Source organism: Balaenoptera physalus (assembly GCF_965194825.1).
Source record: "Balaenoptera physalus genome assembly, chromosome: 7".
NCBI classification, from domain to species: Eukaryota; Metazoa; Chordata; class Mammalia; order Artiodactyla; family Balaenopteridae; genus Balaenoptera; species Balaenoptera physalus.
In genome coordinates this window covers 16,551,869-16,574,699 of record NC_138886.1, presented here as the reverse complement: position 1 = coordinate 16,574,699, position 22,831 = coordinate 16,551,869, and the positions used below count along the sequence as shown (strand labels likewise).

General features: G+C 39.0%; 1 long non-coding RNA gene across 1 annotated transcript in view; it reads left to right on the top strand.

The window, feature by feature from the left end:
- Nucleotides 1-1,979: 1,979 nt before the first annotated feature.
- LOC309664729 overlaps nt 1,980-22,831 on the top strand; it is a 34,466-nt gene continuing 13,614 nt past the window's right edge. Inside the window, exons 1-2 of the long non-coding RNA XR_014266008.1 lie at nt 1,980-2,205; nt 2,571-22,831. The exon at nt 2,571-22,831 is cut by the window's right edge and continues 13,614 nt beyond it. This is a non-coding gene — a long non-coding RNA (uncharacterized lncRNA). The remainder of the gene's footprint in view (nt 2,206-2,570) is intronic.

Genomic DNA, 22,831 nt, shown 5'->3' with positions numbered 1-22,831 from the left:
TATTTCTGATGCCCTTCAATAAGTCCATTTTAAATTAATGTGTTAGTTTAGTGGTCCACATAGATACCTCCTTTGTTAAACAGGCAATAATGGTATAACAGGAACTTTCAGCTTAGAATCTAAAGATCTGCTTTCAGTTCTCTGCTTGTTCATGACAAACTTTAGAAGCTTAGGCACATTACTTCACTTCTCTGAACTTACATATCCTCACCCATAAAACAGAGCATAAATATCCTCATTTAACAAAATACTGTAAAGTTTGGATGAGGTAATATTTGTCCTTTGTTAATGGTGATGAGTCACAGAAATATCAAATATGGTTCTTTTCACTATTATTAATAAATAATAATAAAGTATAAAAATATGTACACCAGTTAGGGAAGCAGCACCCTAATTTTGCTTCTTGAGACTTTACTAAGCAGGCAGGAAGCCATCATCAATATTGGAGACAATTACATATACCTCTTTTCTTCTCCTTGTGTGTGTGTGAGACCCATAACTTAAAACACTTGCTGCTATTCAGCACAAAAACAAATAGCAAAGCAACTCTGGCTGTGATGTATTTCACAGCATAACTTAGACTTGCCACCATTCTGTTAAATTATGAATATCTATCACTTGATGGAGTCAATGCTTTTATCTGGAATGAGGAAGGAGGGAGGCAAAGAGGTTGGGGTTGGAGGAGAAAAAAACATAAGAAGATGCAGTTGCTATAGCGATTAACAATGGGTATCCTTCCAACAGAGTTTAGGGATGCTGATGCAGCTAAAACAAATGTTTGTGTTTGGACACAGTGGAGACTGTGACGGATTATGGCGCCTTGGCCTTGAGACTTGATGTAATCCAATTCTAAATACATCATAAATCTAAGTGTAGACTGGTAAGGCAAGAAGAATACCAATTCAGGCCAAGCAGCAGCAAGCGGGTAGTGGTGGCCAGGATTGATTATGTGGTGTGAAGCAGGGAGGGGTGTCAGGAGGAGGACCGTGACCAGCCTGCAGGGATGTACTTCTCTTCCAGCCTTAGCCAACCCCTGACTGAGCTGCCAGGCCTCAGTAGTATGAATGAGAGATAACTGCTGAATTAGCCACAAGGCCAGGCATTCTGCTGCCTCCTAAATTTTCTTGGATGAAAGGATTTTTCATCATTAAAGGTGCTGAACTGCTAATGTTTGGGCTAGTTTCATGAGTCCCTCACTTGGAAGGACCCAAAAGTCAGCCTGAGAATTTCTCACCGGCCTTGGAGTTAAGATGCTGCAGTTAAGACCCTTTTATATGGAATAACCATTTACTTGTATGAAGGGGTTACAGGAACAAAGACAATTGTTAATGTAATGTTGACATCCTTTCTCATTTTCTGTTTCCTAAGATAAAAAGGCAATGAGTGAAGGGTGAAATGGAGAACCCACATGCTAGCTTTATGGACACCGGAAAGACAGAGCTACTCTTGGGAGAAAAGGAAGGATCTAGAAGGGTGGGTGCAGAGACTGAGAACAAGATGAGCCATCACGGGCTGGGTGAGTTTGAAAGAAGAATTTTAGCAAGTTTGGAGAGTGGAAGGAATAGTTAACAGTTGATGGAAAAGTTAAAGATTTGAGATTTATGGAGTAGCCAAACATTATTCGGTTTCATTCTAGAAGACACATCTGGGATTTGGCATTAAAAAGTGCAATATTCAGGGCTTCCCTGGTGGCGCAGTGGTTGAGAGTCTGCCTGCCAATGCAGGGGACACGGGTTCGAGCCCTGGTCTGGGAAGATCCCACATGCCGTGGAGCAACTGGGCCCGTGAGCCACAATTGCTGAGCCTGTGCGTCTGGAGCCTGTGTTCCGCAACAAGAGAGACCGTGATAGTGAGAGGCCCACACACCGCGATGAAGAGTGGCCCCCGCTTGCCACAACTAGAGAAAGCCCTCACACAGAAACGAAGACCCAACACAGCCATAAATAAATAAATAAAATTAAAAAAAAAAAAAAAAAAAGTGCAATATTCAGATTCAACTCAGATTAAGTCATCACCCTGCAACTGAGCCAAGAGTGTATTTTCTTTGTGGCTGCCAAGTTAATGCACGTATGGTACATGGGGTAGATGTGAACCAATATGGGCAACAGTGGTCCTGAGGATGCCTCCTCATTGACAGAGGGATACTGCAGATGCCTCTGTGAGGTCAGAATTATGGTATATGGGCAATAGAGTTTAAAAGTGGAGGTTCAGGGCTTCCCTGGTGGCGCAGTGGTTGAGAATCTGCCTGCTAATGCAGGGGACACGGGTTCGAGCCCTGGTCTGGGAAGATCCCACATGCCACGGAGCAGCTGGGCCCGTGAGCCACAACTGCTGAGCCTGCGCGTCTGGAGCCTGTGCCCCGCAACGGGAGGGGCCGCGATAGTGAGAGGCCCGCGCACCGCGATGAAGAGCGGTCCCCGCACCGCGATGAAGAGTGGCCCCCGCTTGCCGCAACTAGAGAAAGCCCTCGCACGAACCGAAGACCCAACACAGCCAAAAATAAAATAAATAAATAAATAAATAAAGTAGCTATTAAAAAAAAAAAAAAAAAAAAAAAAAAAAAAGTGGAGGTTCACTAAATTGAGGAAGTCTAAAGGACAGTATTGTGGAACAGCAGATGCAAAGACAGGGTAAGATGTGGGTAAGGCAGGGTAAGAGATTTACTGGGGAAGAAATGCCTATGAAGGATAAAGGGGAGGGGGCAGGAGAGGGCAGGGAGAGACTTCAGATTGGGATGGAGGTATAACACCAGGGCAGGAGGAGAGGCAGGAAGGAGGGTTGGGTAAGAACAGTCTCAGATTGCAGTTGTTTAAGGAGGTTTCCAGAAGGGCCCAAATCACCCATTACAGGAGTCCTGCATCTCACAGGAATGGGGTAGCATTAGTACCTTCATTGTGTGCAGTCACTGGCTGGGAGCATCCCATGGAATGTGTGACCTCTGAGGTGATGGAGCCAGTGTGACAATGGCCGAGGCCATCTGTCAATTAGGTTCCCCAAAGCAGGAGATTTGAGCCATATATTTGCATGGCTACCACAGTGAATTTTAGGTTACATATATTTATTGTTTTAACCTGGCTCCTATGAATGTTCAATATCTTAAAGAATCATAGACCATTTTTTCAAAAGGGAGAGGTGGTCAGTAGTAGACATAATGGACTAACCCAAGGCTTTTCACTGGCCAAATTTTGAAGACAAAATCCCTGAGAATTAAGCTCCATCTCTGGGGTATTCCATCAAGCACACTTTGGAACCAATATTACAAGCTACAGTATAGTAGCATTTTATGTGAATTTGAATTTTGCAAATTAGAAATACCATCACATAAAGTATCAGTGTCTCACTTTATGCACAATATTTAACACTACATGACTTGCTCAAATTAAAAACAATTCATCAAGAATTTCATAATTTCAAAGTTGGCTTAGTGAGTTATAAACTGTCTTTGATAGGGCCACCAAGCAGCATGACTTTTGCTGTTAAACAGGAAGGCCTAACACCCTTTAATCATGACCTAGCATCTTTAATTATGTAATGTTTCTAAAGTTACAGTGCTTGTACAAAAAAAAAAAAAAAAATCTATGCATCTTCTTTTACTCCAAGAAATTTAACAATGTACAGGGATAACTAGAATGCATGTGAGAAGAAAAAACAAACAAATGAAACACTGAGTTGTACATAAAACTTGCAGTGAACCAAGAGGTGGAGGAAGGAGAAGAAATCATGGCAATTAAGTGAGTCTACAGGGTTTGGGATTAGGATTTATTTATGCACTCTGTGCAATCTATTTTGGCAGTGGACTGCCTGACTGAACCTCCTAAAATGAATGAAGAGGGGCTGGGATGTTTGTGTCTGGTTGATAGCTGCACATTGTCAGGAAAGAGACTTAACGAGCTGCATACTCTTCCGAACTGGAGGGACTTCTGCGGCTGGTAAATGGGCAGCAGGTGGTGGAAGATGGCTTGGAGGAGGATCAGAAACTCCTAGATCAGGTCAGTACAGTACCAATTTACAGCCAAGGGTTACACAACTATTTCAGACTTCACCACCTATATGAGATGCCTGAATTTGTGCTGTTAGTAAAGCTAATTAGAGAAAGGGGAAAAGGGGGGGAAAAAGGTGATCATAATGTCTCCCTGGGAACAAGTCAAGTAAGAGAACTCAGACTGAAACTCCAGATAATATATAAGAATCTGGAGGTGCTAAAGCCTGTTGAATTTGGATTCCCTAAAATGTGACCCAGGTAGACGTGGATATGTGGTTTCAACTCCATCAACTGATGCCACAAAGACTGCCAGAAGCTCCATCTCCTGAATCATTTCCACTATGGAAAATTGGCCCCAGTGGAGAATGTTCCCTGGCATACTGTAGACCCAAGCATGGATGGGAGAATGTCAGGGATAAACTGGAGATGCAAAGGAACACCAAGTCAGCCATAGTAACTGGGGGACAACAAAGTTGATAGACATTCTATCTTCCTTTTCTAAGGAGGAATAGAACCAGGATTGGGAGGGGACTGAATCTGAAAGCCAACATGGTTGCTACTCTGGACTTGTCTAAGTTATTCACACCTCAGTTGGTTAGACATGACTTTAATGGACACAGTCAATGTTTATCCCTTAGAAGACCTCACTGGACCCTGTAGGAGAATGAGAAGAAAGGCCAGGAAGGAGGGGGTTCAAGCTATGAATGAGAAAGTGGATCTACAGGTGGCACAAGTAGACATGTTCCTCTTTTTGAGGAGGTTTTTGAATATTTCACTGAAGGTTTATAATAAAATGTGAGTATTCAGATGCTATCATCTTTCCTGCCTTCTATGAGAGGGATACTCAGGTTTAATGGGTGAAATGAAGAACTGGAGGAAGCGGAAAGATCAACTTGTTTAAACAGGAAGGGCAGAGAAGTATTCTTAGGATAAAATGACAGATCCATATAAGAGGTGTAAAGTTCAGCATGGGCTAAACGTTAAAGATTTTGGGGCTTTGGAAAAGGGAAAATATTTAGGGACTATCTGTTACTCATTTTAAGTATAAGAAAAATGCGTTGAGAAAAATTACTTTAAGGAGTTTCTTTTCCTCTAAGTATTTATTTTAATTTAATTAAATTTATTTTTTATACAGCAGGTTCTTATTAGTTATCAATTTTATACATATTAGTGTATACATGTTAATCCCAATCTCCCAGTTCATCTCACCACAACCCCCCACACCCACTTTCCCCCCTTGGTGTCCATACGTTTGTCCTCTACATCTGTGTCTCTATTTCTGCTGTGCAAACCAGTTCATCTGTACCATTTTTCTAGATTCCACATATATGTGTTAATACACAGTATTTGTTTTTCTCTTTCTGACTTACTTCACTCTGTATGACAGTCTCTAGGTCCATCCATGTCTCTACAAATGACCTAATTTCATTCCTTTTTATGGCTGAGTAATATTCCATTGTATATACATACCACATCTTCTTTATCCATTTGTATGTCGATGGGCAGTTACGTTGCTTCCATGACCTGGCTGTTGTAAATAGTGCTGCAATGAATATTGGGGTGCGTGTGTCTTTTTGAATTATGGTTTTCTCTGGGTATATGCCCAGAAGTAGAATTGCTGGGTCATATGGTAATTCTATTTTTAGTTTTTTAAGGAACCTCCATACTGTTCTCCATAGTGGCTGTATCAATTTACATTCCCACCAACAGTGCAAGAGGGTTCCATTTTCTCCACTCCCTCTCCAGCATTTGTTGTTTGTAGATTTTCTGATGATGCCCATTCGAACAACTGTGAGGTGATAGCTCATTGTAGTTTTGATTTGCATTTCTCTAATAATTGGTGTTGTTGAGCAGCTTTTCCTGTGCCTCTTGGCCATCTGTATGTCTTCTTTGGAGAAATGTCTATTTAGGTCTTCTGCCCGTTTTTTGATTGGGTTGTTTGTTTTTTTAAATATTGAGCTGCATGAGCAGTTTATATATTTTGGAGATTAATCCTTTGTCCGTTGATTCATTTGCAAATATTTTCTCCCATTCTGAGGGTTGTCTTTTCGTCTTCTTTATAGTTTCCTTTGCTGTGCAAAAGCTTTTAACTTTCATTAGGTCCCATTTGTTTATTTTTGTTTTTATTTCCATTACTCTAGGAGGTGGGTCAAAAAAGATCTTGCTGTTAAAGAGTGATCTTTATGTTAAAGAATGCTCTTCCTATATTTTCCTCTAAGAGTTTTATAGTGTCTGGTCTTACATGTAGGTCTTTAATCCATTTTGAGTTTATTGTTGTGTATGGTGTTAAGGAGTGTTCTAATTTCATTCTTTTACATGTAGCTGTCCAGTTTTCCCAGCACCACTTATTGAAGAGACTGTCTTTTCTCCATTGTATATCCTTGCCTCCTTTTTCATAGATTAGTTGACCATAGGTGCATGGGTTTATCTCTGGGCTTTCTATCCTGTTCTAGTGATCTATATTTCTGTTTTTGTGCTAGTACCATATTGTCTTGATTACTGTGGCTCTGTAGTATAGTCTGAACTCAGGGAGTCTGATTCCTCCAGCTCTGTTTTCTTCCCTCAAGTTTGCTTTGGCTATTAGGGGTCATTTGTGTCTCCATACAAATTTAAAAATTTTTTTGTTCTAGTTGTGAAAAAATTGCCATTGGTAATTTGATAGGGATTGCACTGAATCTGCAGACTGCTTTGGGTAGTATAGTCATTTTCACAATATTGACTCTTCCAATACAAGAACATGGTATATCTCTCCGTCCGTGTCATGTTTCATTTCTTTCATCAGTGTATTATAGTTGAGTACAGGTCTTTTACCTCCTTAGGTAGGTTTATTCCTAGGTATATTATTCTTTTTGTTGCAAACGTGAACAGGATTGTTTCCTTAATTTCTCTTTCTGATCTTTTGTTGTTAGTGTATAGGAATGCAAGAGGTTTCTGTGCATTAATTTTGTATCCTGCAACTTTACCAAATTCATTGATTAGCTCTAGTAGTTTTCTGGTGGCATCTTTAGATACTCTAGGTATAGGATCATGTCATCTGCAAAGAGTGACATTTTTACTTCTTCTTTTCCAATTTGTATTCATGTTATTTCTTTTCCTTCTCTGATTGCCATGGCTAGGACTTCCAAAACTATGTTGAATAATAGTGGTGAGAGTGGACATCCTTGTCTTCTTCCTGATCTTAGAGGAAATGCTTTCAGTTTTTCACCATTGAGAATGATGTTTGCTGTGGGCTTGTCATATATGGCCTTTATTATGTTGAGGTAGTTTCCCTCTATGCCACTTTCTGGAGAGTTTTTATCATAAATGGGTGTTGAATTTTGTCAAAAGCTTTTTCTGCATCTATTGAGATGATCATATGGTTTTATTCTTCAGTTTATTAATATAGTGTATCACATTGATTGATTTGCGTATACTGAAGAATCCTTGCACCCCTGGGATAAATCCCACTTGATCATGGTGTATGATCCTTTCAATGTGGTGTTGGATTCTGTTTGCTAATATTTTGTTGAGGATTTTTGCATCTATATTCATCAGTGATAATGGTCTGTAATTTTCTTTTTTTTGTAGTATCTTTGTCTTGTTTTGGTATCAGGGTGATGGTGGCCTCATAGAATGAGTTTGGGAGTGTTCCTTCCTCTGCAGTTTTTTGGAAGACTTTGAGAAGGATGGGTGTTAGCTCTTCTCTAAATGTTTGATAGAATTCACCTCTGAAGCCATCTGGTCCTGGACTTTTGTTTGTTGGAAGATTTTTAATCACAGTTTCAATTTCATTACTTGTGATTGGTCTGTTCATATTTCCTATTTCTTCCTGGTTCAGTCTTGGAAGGTTATACCATTCTAAGAATTTGTCCATTTCTTCCAGGTTGTCCATTTGATTGGCATACAGTTGCTTGTAGTAGTCTCTTAGGATGCTTTGTATTTCTGCGGTGTCCATTGTAACTTCTCCTTTTTCATTTCTAATTTTATTGATTTGAGTCCTCTCCCTCTTTTTCTTGATGAGTCTGGCTAACGGTTTTTCAATTTTGTTTATCTTCTCAAAGAACCAGCTTTTAGTTTTATTGATCTTTGCTATTGTTTTCTTTGTTTCTATTTCATTTATTTCTGCTCTGATCTTTATGATTTCTTTCCTTCTCCTAACTTTGTTTTTTTTTTGTTCTTCTTTCTCTAGTTTTTCTTTAGGTGTAAGGTTAGATTGTTTATTTGAGACTTTTGTTTCTTGAGGTAGGATTGTATTGTTATAAACTTCCCTCTTAGAACTGCTTTTGTTTCATTCCATAGGTTTTGGATCATTATGTTTTCATTGTCATTTGTCTCTAGGTATTTTTTGATTTTCTCTTTGATTTCTTCAGTGATCTCTTGGTTATTCAGAAACATATTGTTTAGCCTCCATGTGTTTGTGTTTTTTACGTTTCTTTCCCTGTACTTTATCTCTAATCTCATAACGTTACGGTTGGAAAAGATGCTTGGTGTGATTTCAATTTTCTTAAATTTACTGAGGCTTGATTTGTGACCCAAGATGTGATCTATCGTGGAGAATGTTCCATGTGCACTTGAGAAGAAAGTGTAATCTGCTGTTTTCAGATGGAATGTCCTATAAATATCAATTAAATCTATCTGGTCTATTGTGTCATATAAAGCTTGTATTTCCTTGTTAATTTTCTGTCTGGATGATCTGTCCATTGGTGTAAGTGAGGTGTTAAAGTCCCCCACTATTATTGTGTTACTGTCGATTTCCTCTTTTATAGCTTTTAGCATTTGCCTTATGTATTGAGGTGTTCCAATGTTGGGTGCATATATATTTATATTTGTTATATCTTCTTCTTGGATTGATCCCTTGATCATTATGTAGTGTCCTTCCTTCCCCTTATAACATTCTTTATTTTAAAGTCTACTTTACCTGATATGAGTATTGCTACTCCAGCTTTCTTTTGATTTCCATTTGCATAGAGTATCTTTTTCTATCCCCTCACTTTCAGTCTGTATGTGTCCCCAGGTCTGAAATGGGTCTCTGGTATACAGCATATATACAGGTCGTGCTTTTGTATCCATTCAGCGAGCCTCTGTCTTTTGGTTGGAGCATTCAATCCATTCACATTTAAGGTAATTATCGATATGTATGTCTCTTTGACCATTTTCTTAATTGTTTTGGGTTTGTTTTTGTAGGTCCTTTTCTTCTCTTGTGTTTCCCACTTGGAGAAGTTCCTTTACCATTTGTTGTAGAGCTGGTTGTTGTTGCTGAATTCTCTTAATTTTTGCTTGTTTGTAAAGCTTTTGTTTTCTCTGTCAAATCTGAATGAGATCCTTGCCAGGTAGAGTAATCTTGGTTGTAAGTTCTTCCATTTCATCACTTTAAATATATTGTGCCACTACATTCTGGCTTGTAGAGTTTCTGCTGGGAAATCAGCTGTTAACCTTATGGGAGTTTCCTCGTATGCTATTTGTCATTTTTCCTTTGTTGCTTTTTATAATTGGTCTTTGTCTTTAATTTTTGCCAGTTTGAATACCATGTGTCTCGGCATGTTTCTCCTTAGGTTTACCCTGCCTGGGACTTTCTGCGCTACCTGGACTTGGGTGGCTATTTCCTTTCCCATGTTAGGGAAGTTTCTATAATCTCTTCAAATATTTTCTCGGGTCCTTTGTCTCTTCTCCTTCTGGGACCCGTATTATGCGAATGTTGTTGCATTTAATGTTGTCCCAGAGGTCTCTTAGGCTGTCTTCAGTTATTTTCATTCTTTTTCCTTTATTCCATTCTGTGGTAGTGATTTCTACCATTCTATCTTTCTGGTCACTTATCCATTCTTCTGCCTCAGTTATTCTGCTATTGATTCCTTCTAGTGTATTTTTCATTTCAATTATTGTATTGTTTATCTCTGTTTGTTCGTTCTTTAATTCTTCCACATGTTTGTTCTTTAATTCTTCTAGGTCTCTGTTAAACATTTCTTGCATCTTCTCGATCTTTGCCTCCATTCTTTTTCCGAGTTCCTGGATCATCTTCACTATCATTATTCTGAATTCTTTTTCTGGAAGGTTGCCTATCTCCACTTCACTTAGCTGTTTTTCTGGGGTTTTATCTTGTTCCTTCCTCTTGTACATAGTCCTCTGCCTTTTCATTTTGTTTATCTTTCTGTGAATGTGGTTTTCGTTCAACAGGCTGCAGGACTGTAGTTCTTGTTTCTGCTGTCTGCCTTCTGGTGGATGAAGCTATCTAAGAGGCTTGTGCAAGCTTCCTGATGGGAGGGACTCATCGTGGGTAGAGTTGGGTGTTGCTCTGGTGGGCAGAGCTTAGTAAAACTTTAATCCACTTGTCTGCTGATGGGTGGGGCTGAGTTCCCTCTCTGTTGGTTGTTTGGCCTGAGGCGACCCAGCACTGGAGCCTACAGGCTCTTTGGTGGGGCTAATGATGGACTCCAGGAGGGCTCATGACAAGGAGTACTTCCCAGAACTTCTGCTGTCAGTGTCCTTGTCCCTTGCCATGAGCCACAGCCACCCCCTCCCCCCAACCTCTGCAGGAGATCTTCCATCACTAGCAGGTAGATCTGGTTCAGTCTCCTATGCGGTCACTGCTTATTCCCCCTGGGTCCTGACGTGCACACTACTTTGTGTGTGCCCTCCAAGAGTGGAGTCTCTGTTTCCCCCAGTCCTGTCAAAGTCCTGCAATCAAATCCCGCTAACCTTCAAAGCCTGATTCTCTGGGAATTCCTTCTCCCGTTGCTGGACCTCTAGGTTGGGGAGCCTGACGTGGGGCTCAGTACCTTTACTCCAGTGGGTGGACTTCTGTGGTATAATTATTCTCTAGTTTGTGAGTCGCCCACCCAGCGGTTATGGGATTTGATTTTATTGTGATCGTGCCCCTCCTACCATCTCATTGCAGCTTCTCCTTTGTGTTGGAATGTGGGGTATCTCTTTTGGTGAGTTCCAGTGTCTTCCTGTCGATGACTGTTCAGCAGTTAGTTGTGATTTTGGTGCTCTTGCAAGAGGAAGTGAGCACACGTCCTTCTACTCTGCCATCTTGAACCAATCTCCTCCTCTTAGTTTTATGCTTGGCATCATTTTTTAAACATTAAAGATGGCTTTTAAAATTTTTAAATATTTGTTTATATGAAATTACAGTTTCTTCTGAATGTGACACTGTGCTGAGGCAGGCTCTGGAGTGTTCTAGCTTTATCTTGGTTATGCTGGCATAGTGTATAATTAGGCATCTATCTTTTTTCCAATGAGAATTATATTGAAGTGTAAATTATCCACATTCCATTCTTAACTGGAAATGTTCACTCTAAATTAAGGGGAAGTCAAAATATTGGAGAAGCAAGTCAGCTGTATAAAGGCTTATAAACAGGATTGAAATGGAAAATCGTAGGGGTTACCAGGGATTTTAATTCAGACCCTCAGGATTGGAAAGGGAATCATAAAATCATTAAATTCAACCACCCAACCAATCAGAATTTGCTTCTGCAATGAACATGACAGATGGCCACCTAGCCTTTGCTGGAACCCTTCCATTGGTGGAGCCATGTCCACTAGGGCAGCCAATTCTTGTTTGGACAACTCTTATCATTATAATGTTTCTTGTATTTAACCCAAATTTAGTCTCTGTGACTCACTGTTATTTGTTTTTGTTCTACTCATTGGATACAATAGAATGTGGCTGAAAAGAGAGGCCTGACCATTTACTGGCTGCTGACTTAGGGCAAATTTTTAACATGAATAATAAATTTCTGTACTTATATAACAGACAAGATTACTCCTAAATCATAGTTTTATTTTGAGGATTAATGTGATAACATGTAGAATGGATTCAACATAGTGCCTTATACATGATATGTTTCTTAAAAAAAGTTAAAAAAAACTGTATCAATGTTACTAATAAAAATGTTACCAGAAAGTCAAGGTTTATGTCGCAGGAGTCCAGGTTATCTCTTTCCTATCAAAATGTATCTTTCTGTTCTTATGTTGCTTCAAATAATGAGTCTATATCTTGGAATGAGTCTCTGACCCTCTTAATTCTGATTGTAGGTGTTAATGTCCTGGATTTAGAAATCTGGCTCTGACCACTTGAGTCCCCATGCTCTCTCTCTGTTTTGTATAATCTAACACTCCAGTTCTCATCACTGTGCATCTAACTCAGGTCTGGTAAATGGACAACTCCTTTCTGGTTTCACTGTGTCTGGGTGGGGCATGAACAATCACAATTCCAGGGTAATCAGTGAGAACGACTGAGACCTTTCAACTGATGTACATATCAAGAATGCTGTATAGTCCTTTTGTTTTTTAAGATTTTTTTCTTTTTTTTTTTTTTGATGTGGACCATTTTTAAAGTCTTTATTGAATTTGTTACAATATTGCTTGTTTTATGTTTTGGTTTTTGGCCACAAGGTATGTGGGATCTTATCTCCCCGACCAGGGATCAAACCCACACCCCCTGCCTTAGAAGATGAAGTCTTAACCACTGGACTGTCAGGGCAGTCCAAAGAATGCTGTATACTCTTTATGTTCTTCACAGATAAGCTCTCAAACTTGTGCATACATAAATCCAATATGAAGGCAATGGTTTGTTTTCCTTGTGGGAATAGGGCTCAGATGCTTCTGGAAGAAGAGTTAGACATCACCCAAATACCCATGTATTTTTTTCCATCCAAAGAGCTGCATGAGGCCATTTTGTTGGGGGTCGTGATAAAAAAAGCCCAGATACCCCTGCAAGAAAGGAGTGGCTGCCAGGTTTCAGGAAGCATTGTCTGCAAACATCCTCCAGCTGTCATCTTCTTCAGAGTCAGCCTCGACTGCAGAGAGTCACCTCAGTGAAGCCATGGCCTTCCTAGGGAAGTTCACATGTAGTGATTGGCTTAGACAGGTGTAAATGCCTGACCATTTCAGCCCACTGTTGGATCTCTGATGGTGATGCTCACTCTAGAGCTCTCTGCCATGTAGATAGAGACTTTGTTGGGTCTGCATTGCAGTTCACCTTCTCCCTCTACCCAATTCTGCTTCCACTCTCTTTCTTTCACAGATGTTAATTTCTAAGAAAGATCATGCTCCCCAAAACTCTGTCTTAGCACTTGCTTCTGGAGAAGCCAAGCAGTGATGAGGGCTAAGTGAATAAGGAGGGATTTGTTGTTTTGGGTTTTGTATATTTTTCCCCTAAAACCTTCTAGGAGAAAAGGACAATAGAGATGGCTTGTGTTCTTTCCACCTTGTGAAGGAATTGGATTTGAACTCCTGAGGAAAGAGTATAAAGTAGAGGGAATGGTTTAAGCAAAACTTTTAAGACTCTGAGCTACAGCAACTCTGCTTTGAAAGCCTCCTGATGAATTTTGAAGTATGGACAGATCCCTTTTCCCCTAACAGACCACAGTCGACAGAAGTGCAGCTTGATCACTCTCTGTGCTTGGGTAATTACCAAGTAAGAGTAACTATACCCAATGAAGCAGGTACAGTGAGAAGACACCTTGAAGAGGAGGGAGAATTAGTAGACTTTCTCCTAAACCCATATGAGACATCACCACTCAGGTGATGGAGGGGCTGGAGTAATACAGCAGAATAGGCTTGGAGTAATGGGGATCTGGGCACTGATATCAGTGTTGCCACATGTGTACAGGTTAATTGATGGAGTGTGAGATAATCGGGTTACAACGATAGAAATTAATGTGCTCTGTAAATATGCTAAATAGTTGAAAGCAAGTAAACGTAAAAGTAACAATAACAAGAAACCAATAGGCAGATTAAGTATATAAATGCCAAGGATCTATTGTTTAAATCAATTCCAGGGATCAGTAGCTTTCAACAACTCGCTGACAATTTTCTGAGGTCAGTCTATCTTCCAGGAAATCATTTACAACTCTGCATCTACTGCCCCAAATGGATTTGACTGAGGTTTAGAACAAGGTGAAAACAAGTTCAAAAGAAGACATCTATGAGACTCAGAAGAATGAAATGAAAGATCTATGGATTTCCAGTCATTAAATACAAATTCTCTGATGTGATATACTTTTTCAAGTGTTACAATGGCATGGCGTTGTCTTATTGCAAACATTAGAAAACAATCTCTTCTCTAGAATTAGGAATCATTACTAACCACTATAATAATTGTAGAGATGCCAAAGAAGACAGTGTGTATGGTCTGCATAGCCTGATTAAATTATCTTCAAGGACACAGAAATAAATGCATTGTGATCTGTCCTCTGCAAAGGGCCTGATATATTTAGATTTTCATTAAGATGGGCTCGAACACAAAATGTCTTCAGTTATCCAGGAATGTAATTAACCACTTCCTAAGATTCCTACTTAATCAATGCTATTTTCCTCCATATTTGGTTAATTGAACTGTCAGCCTCTACTGTGGTCTGGGGTATGTGGATAATTTGGGCCAGCAGCATCAGGGACATTCAAACTCAAGGTCATTTCCCCATTGAAATAGCCTCCTTACATTGAATGTGAACTCTCATCCTCTGTGTGAAACACATCTTTAGTCAACAGCCACACTCTAAAAACATATTTTAAAATTTAAGATAAAGAATGCTGAAATAGTGAGATATTTACTGAAAAAAAATATGAAAAAGTTTTAGAGTCGGAAAGACCTAAATGTGAATCCCTGCTCTTTTGGGCAATAGCTAATTTTGGGAAAGTTATTTCTCAGTTTCTTTCTCTGTCAAATAGAACTAATATTAACTGATACTTTATAGTACTGCTGTGAGAGACTAGAGGTAATGTTTGGATAACACCAAACACATAACAGATATGTAATAATTAATTGCTATTATTACTCTTACTTTTATTATTGCCACTATGTTTATTCTCAGTTTTCTAGATTACGGTCAAGTATCAAAAAATCTCATAATTCCAGGCATATGAGATGATCTCATGACTCCCATGGAATATTGATATGTCTATGTTTCAAAAGTGTATTATCAAGTTGGAGAGCCTCTGACTTGTAGGGCCAACATAAGCAGGATGGTCTGCAAAGCTCGTTCCATCTGCTCAGCCTCTCCTCAAATACAACTATGCTGACCCTACCCAAGCATTTCTGGGGACTTCACTATAAGGTCCATGGACCTTTGAGTCACTTACTTCAGCAGATGCTGTCATTTGCTTCACTACCTGAGCAATGACAATGGTATAACCAACCTTTCCTTTCTAGATACCACTATTCCTATCACTGAGTAGGGAAAGAAAAGTGCATTTGTCCATTCCTTCATCCATCAGATTTTCTGAGGGTCTTCTAACTGCCCAGCACCCTGCTGTTTTTGGGGAACACATCAATTAACAAGACGTAGTAGTCACCCTCAAAGAACACACAAACAAAGGTGAAAGACAACAGGATTCAATAAACTAAAATCTGTGTTTAAAGGACAGGGTTTGAAGTCAGACAGACCTGCAGTCTAATCCAGGTTTTGCTTTTATTTAGCTGCTTGATTTGGACAAGTAATTGGACGAGTAATGGGAAGAGTACCTACCGTGGGTCATCAGGAGGACCTCATGCACTAAAGGAAATGAATGCTCAGAGCAGTGTTTTGTGCATAGTGAGAGTGCAGTAAATATTAGTTGCAGTAGTAATGGTGAAAAATGATTATAACGTTAATTACTATTTGTATTATTATCAGTTCAAAATGTCAGAAGCAGACACCACAGGGATGGGGGAGCATATTGAAAATGGAGGCAGAGAAGTAGGCAAAGGCCAGATTATGAAGGGCTTTGCGGAGCCCGAGGGGGCAGTGAGGATCGTTTCAGAGTTTTATAAAGAGGAGTTTTGAGCAGGAGAAAACAACCTGGCCTTTCAATTCCAAAAGATTGCTTGCCCCTGCGGTGGAATTGTAAGTGTCTGCAAGCCCAGGATTGGTCCATTCCCATGAACCACAGGTGTCCCCCTCCTTGATGTGTCGTGAAAAATTAAAATGAGGACAGTTCAGTCAACAGAGTGTCGGTGAAATTAATGAACCCCTTCACCTTCAACACCTGGTAATTATATCTTTCAATTAAACCAACTCTCTTGCTGTCTACGATCTTATAAATTAACTCACAGCTTTAAATCTTTCCAGCCAGATCTTTCCAGGACTTAAGCCTATGAGGCCAGAGATGGAGAGTGAGCTCAGAGAAGGCAAATGCAGGACCTCATTCAATACCCGTCTGCTTGTCCCTTGAGTCTCTTCCCACTCAGATTGGCCACCAGAACCAAAAGTGTACTTTTTTGTGTAACTCATAATCACTATGGACTGTATTTGAGCATATCTCATGACTCACTGAAAAGGAAGAATTGAACTAATGAAGTCTGTTGTTGAATCTAGTTCATATGAATTCATTCATTCACTGAATTTTTGAGAGCCAGGACATTTTCTAGAGATAAAAGAAATGATCCTTTGTGGGGCATGGGTCATCTCTGTCATGAAAAAAAAAACAACCCACATGACTTAAAAAAAGTTTAGTTCACATGTATATTTATTGATTCTTCATTTAGAAGACAGTTTTCCAGTTTTAAATATGTGCGAATTACCGAACACTTGATAAAGAAAGTATAGGAAGATTTAAGAGGATATAGCAGAGGTTCTTCAACTGATCAAGGACTCAGCAAGTCAGGTCAAGAAGCAACCTTTCCACTGAGACCCGTAGGGTTGACAGAATAAAGGTAAATGTATTAGGAGAATTACATTGTAGGCGAGGGGGACACGGAAAGTACATGGAACAGAGTTCTGTAGAGCTGGAGCGTAGAGCAAGATGGAGAGATGACGTGATGAAAGAAGGAAGGGTCACAACATGTAGGGTCTTGTAATGATGTTCAGGAGTTTTGGATTTTGTCTTAAAAGCTAACAGAAGCTGTGTACGGATATTAAGCTAAGGGTTTTCATGAGCCTCATAGACATGGTATTTTTCATGTTATCATTAAATGATCACTCTACTTGCAATGTAAGGAAGTGTCTGGAAGGTAGTAAGGCTGGAAATAGAATGACTAGGTTGAAGATCCTTGTGAAAATCCTAGAGGACTAGGAAAGGAACAGTGGAGACAGAGATGTAGATATAGAAAAGGAACAGTGGAGACAGAGATGTAGATTTTCATAGAGTGGGTGATTGATAGGATGTGTGTGATCAGGAAAGGGGAATTTTAAAATGAGGACTGACTAAAATAAGTCAGAGAAAGGCAAATACTGTATAATCTCACTTCTATGTGGAATCTAAAAAACAAACAAACAATACCAAAAACAAAACTCATAGAAAGAGAGAATAGATTGGTAGTTGCCGGAGGTGAGGGGTGGAGAGGCTGGGGAAAATGAGTGAAGGTGGTCAAAAGGTACAAACTTCCAGGGACTTCCCTGGTGGTCCAGTGGTAAAGAATCCACCTTCCAATGCAGGGGACGCGGGTTCAATCCCTGGTCGGGGAACTAAGATCCCACATGCCACAGGGCAACTAAGCCCGCCTGCGACAACTACTGAGCTCGTGCGCCTCAACTAGAGAGCTCATGTGCCGCAAACTACAGAGCCCATGCGCTCTGGAACCCATGTGCCACAACTACAGAGCCCATGCACCCTGGAGCCTGTGTGCCACAACTAGAAAAGAGAAAACCTGCACGCCACAACTAGAGAGAAGCCCCACGCGCACCACAACAAAGAGCCCACGCATGACAATGAAAAATCCCACATGCCTCAGCTAAGACCCGACACAGCCAAAATAATAATAATAAATAAATAAATAAATAAATAAAAATATAAAAAAGGTCCAAACTTCCAGTTATAAGATAAATAAGTCCTGGAGATGTAATAACAGCATGGTGACTATTGCTAACAACACTACACTGCATGTTTGAATGTTGCTGAGAGAGTAGATCTTAAAAGTTCTCATCACAAGAAAAAAAAATTAGTAACTATGTGAGTTGATGAATGTTAACTAAAGTTATTTTGGTAATTATTTCTCAATATATGTATATATCAAATCATCATTATGTACTCCTTAAACTTCTACAATGTTATAAGCCAGTTATATCTCAATAAAAATGGACAAAAATTTTAAAATGTTAAATTAAAATTAAAAATGCATACTAGCTTCCTGGTTTGAGTTACTGAGTAGTTGCAAAGCATTTTAGCTTCTACTGAAAAAGGGTCCCAAAAGTAAAGGTAACAGAGCTCCTTAGAAGGCGGGTGGCTGTTACTTATTGCATGTCTATCAAATGGATCATGGTGGCAGGGTCTTCTTTGATAATCTGAAAATTGAACCCAAGCATTGGACCTATTGGGTGCAGACTTTAGTCTTCTGTCCAGTAGTATATAACATGTATGAATAGCCTGAGGGATTTATATAGAAAATAGAAATAGTATTTTCATAATCCTTACCTCCTTTTCTCACCCTAACAATGCTCTAACCCCTGATTCAGAGGTGAGAAAACAGAAGTTAAAGAGTTAATGAATTGGTACACATGAGGTGTTAACTAGGTCTGTGTTTGAGTTCCTTGGTCTTTCCAAATGAACATGGAATTGTCTCATTGGCCACAGGTGTTTAGGGAGCACCTACCATGTCTGTAGACCTTCTACAATCTATTAAGTTTAGTTTTGTGAAAGCAATGATTTTATCAGCTGATCAGTTTTCAGAGCTCAGAGACAAAAATGCCCTTGAGAGGAAACACATTGGAACGATCAGTTGTTTCTTTCATGCTTCCTGCAGTGATGTGAAAAAGACAAGTCTTCCTGGAGTAAAAATTCTGAAAACAGCATTTATGGCCCTGCAATCCCTTCCTCAGAACACTGTGACATAATTTGCTCTTATTGCTGGGACATTCCAGTGGCCATATCTTTTCCTATCACTCAGGGACTGGCACAGAGAAATCTGATCTTTAGTCCACTGACCCCAACATCATTCTCTATGTCTCTGGGCCCTCCCTGACATTTTTCATTCTACTTAACTCTCCAGCATTGTCTAAGCTCTAGTTTCCGTATCAGGCTTCTGTTTCAGGAAAAGACTGCATCAGCCCAAGTTTTATGACCTCTTGAACTTCACTGCCAATTAGACAGAAAACACAACAAATGTTTTTATTGTATTTTATATAGCCCAAAACTTCCTGGCACAATGTGTGGTCATCCAGATTCAGGACTCATATTCTGACTACTTATCTAGATTAAATATGACAATAGCAGAAAGGGATCTGGGTGAATAAAAACACTTGATAAAGCTCCAATCTTCATTAAAATCAAAGACTTTGAAGTCAGCCATATCTGGGTTCAAACCCCACTTCTTAACTCTAAGACAACAGGCAATTTATATAACTTCTCTAAGTCTCAGTTTTCCTATTTGTAACACAGAATTAATAAAGAGGACTCAGTAAAATAATGTGTGAAGCCTCGATATAATATCTAGCACATACCTAGCATGATAACAGAAAGCTAGTTTTTCCTGTTTACTCACAATTTGACTTGATCTCTGCTATCCAATATTCACCAATTTTACCCTTAACAATTAATTTGTGAATTGTAGCAGTCATAGTGGTTTACTTATAAACTTGTACTAAATTTTGCTGTGAGTTTAATAATATAACAATATAATTTGGCTAGCATTTGTTGAGTATTGAGGATATATTGAGTATTTACCCCGTGCCAGGCACTACACTAAAGGTTTCATATGTGGTCATCACTAGTAATGATTACAATAAAGAGGATGCATAACTGCAATTATCTCTCACCCCCTTGTTTTTAAAGATGAAGAAACTGGGTCTCAGAGGTGTCAAATGAATTATCTAAGATCACAAAACTAAAAAATCCAGAAAATAAGATTGAAAAACCATAGCTGTTTGACTCAGCAAATTTACACTATACAGACTATTATTAATTTTTAATGTCCTTCAAAATAATATCACATTTTTCTTTAAAAATTTCCCATAAGTAGGACTTGTCCCTAATTCAGACTTTATTTTTTTAGATTGGAGATTTCACACCCTTCAGTGCAATCAATAAGCACTCTGGAGAATACATTGATGAGGTTTTGAGGAAGGTACATCTTGTGTGTCTTCCATAAGATGGAGGGGATGGCTGTATGATTACTTATTTTTCTTAAAGAAAGGTAACATCTGCGTTTATTCTAGGACAATATCAGAAACTAGTTACCTTACAGGACATGTGTCATGTGCAGCCACAGGTTCCAGAAGCAGATGGCATGTGCTAAACAGTGTATGTATGAATTAGCTCTCGGAATAACTTCTACTCAGGGTATAAAAGAAATTAGGAGGTGAGCCAAATTAAAATTAGGCAGCAGGTCTATGCAAAATGGTACTCTTTTGCCTCCTTTTCCTACTGTGTGTGTGCGTGTGTGTGTGCGTGCGCACACACGTATGCATGTACTGAATGTACACATCACACACACATCACATACACATTCCTACCCATATGTCTTGTAAATCCACTCTATAATCCTGAGAAGTCAAAACGTTTTTTCCTTGACATTCAAGGCCCTGGACTAACAGACGTAGTGGTAGGTTTTCAGTTCCGTTTGAAGGCACCTGATGGATGTAAGACCTAGAAAAATTCATTTAACACTTCTGGGTCAAATATGTCTTGTAAAACAAGACCATAAGGAAGATTATCTTTTCTTCCTGTTGTACCTAATATTGGGAGTACAGGATTCTATAAACCTAATACTACCTAATACTGCAGAATCAGACTATATTCACATAACTAATCTCAAACATTTCCTGATCCTCCAAGCTACAAACAACATTCCTGTCTACAAAGCTTTAAACTACTGGCTGAATTAATTAGCAGACTGTAGTAGTGTGCTATAAAAAATATAATTGTCATGATTATTCAGGCTTTCTGTATCTAGACCCTAAGAAATTTTACTCTGTTTCACTACTCCTTGAATCTGAACTCACCTTGTGACCTGTTTTAATCAATAGATTCTCATGGAATTGACATGGTGTATCTCCCATAGCCTAGGCATCAAAAAGCTTTGTGTATTTCTACTCTCTCTCTCTCTGAAACCTGCCAAGCTTCCAGGAAAACAAGCTCAGTATAACATGCTGGAGAACAAGAAGCCACATGGAGCAGAGTTGAGACATTATAGCTGAAGTCATCTAGACAAACCAACCCTCAGGCCATTGTGGGCAGCTGACCACACTGCATAAATGAGTGAGCTCAGAGGACACCAGACTAAATTGCTGACCCACAGAATTGTGAGCTAAATTAACATTTAGCTGGAATGGTTTGTTATACAGCAAAAGCAAACTGATACACGGAGCTGTCTACCGGAGTTATGAAAATCTTCACACATTCACAACTTGCTTGGATTCCATTTCTTCATAAAGTCTACTCATCATTTCAAGCTACATCGAACATATTCATTCATTGAACAAACAGTGACTGTTCATTAGTATTTTTACTGCTAGTAAACTTTGGTTCTTCATTTATCACATTAAATACTGCCTGTATCAGGCTATCTGTTAGCATCTTACCACATGATAGGCCATTTCCTCTATCATAGCAACTGGAAGGCTAAAATCCACATTTCCTAGACTTTTTTGTCAGCCTATTCCAATTTAGGTTTTTACCAGTGAGAAGTACTGGCAAGATATTTGGAAAGTGAGAAAGAAAGAGAAGGCATTCACACTCTGGCAGCAGTTGATTCTAGGCTTAAACACAAGGCAGATGTGACGTTTTGTCAGTGACTTGCATACATTCTCCTGTAAATTACTTACTTCAGTGCTCCCAGCAGCTGATATAATTGGCAGAGAACTATCTGAGATTTTTGTACTTCTTGGATCCCCAAGTGGTATCAGCATCTTCCCTGACCATTTCTATCCCTGTCCTTCAAAATGTTTTGTCAGAATTTAATTTCCTGCATTAAATTCTCTCCTGTTTGAAATATTTAGTTTTCCTTTCCCACACTGAAACTTGAGTTTTTAATATGTACTTTTTTCATTTATATAATTATATTATTTAGTGCTAATACTGGGCAAGTAAGTAACCATAAGAAATGTGGTTCATCACCCTGATTTTTAAAAAAATGAGTAGATTGAGATCCAGAGAAATGAAATGACTTATCCAAAGCAATCATAATTTACTGTCAAAGCTAAGATTGCTATGATCATTGATTGGCATAATCAGACCTGCAAATTTAAACTTAGAAAAAACATGGAGTCAGACATTTATTTAGTAACAGTCCAGGTTCTGTGGGGGTCAATGAAGTAGCGTTAGGGCTGGGGTGGAAAGCAGGGGGCAGTAAGAGCACAAGGCTTCCAGGACACCTAACCTCACTTAAAGCAGAGCAGCTTCATTTTAATCTGCTCTATGTATATGGCTTCCTTTTAATATTTCATTTAAAGATAGATAACACAGATTAAAATATTTTTCCAACTATTGTGTTAATAAGGGAATCTGTTGATTGTGGCACTAGAAATGAATGACAATAAAGTAGGGAATAAGTTTTTTCAAAACGTTTCTCGTTTTTTAAACAAATTGTGAGGAATAAATGACATACAATAAGCTGCATGTACAATTACGTAGTTATATACAGTTGCATATGCACATGTACCTGTGAAACAATCACAAGAAGATAACAAATATTTCCATCACTTTTCAAAATTTTCTTGAGCCCTTTGTAATCAATCACCCCTCTACTCCCACTCCCATGAAACCTGTGATCTGACTTCTGTCACTATAGATTAGTCTGCATTTTCTAGAATGTTATATAAATGAAATTATGCACAATGTACATTTTTTCTGGTTCCTTTTATTCAGCATAAAGTTTTTCAGATTCATTGATGTGGTTGCACATATCAGTTTGCTTTTTTTTTAAATCATAGATAAAGTATTCTGCTATATGAATATACAAAAATCTGTTTATTCATTCGCCTGCAAAGGGACATTTGGGATGTTTTCAGTTTTTCA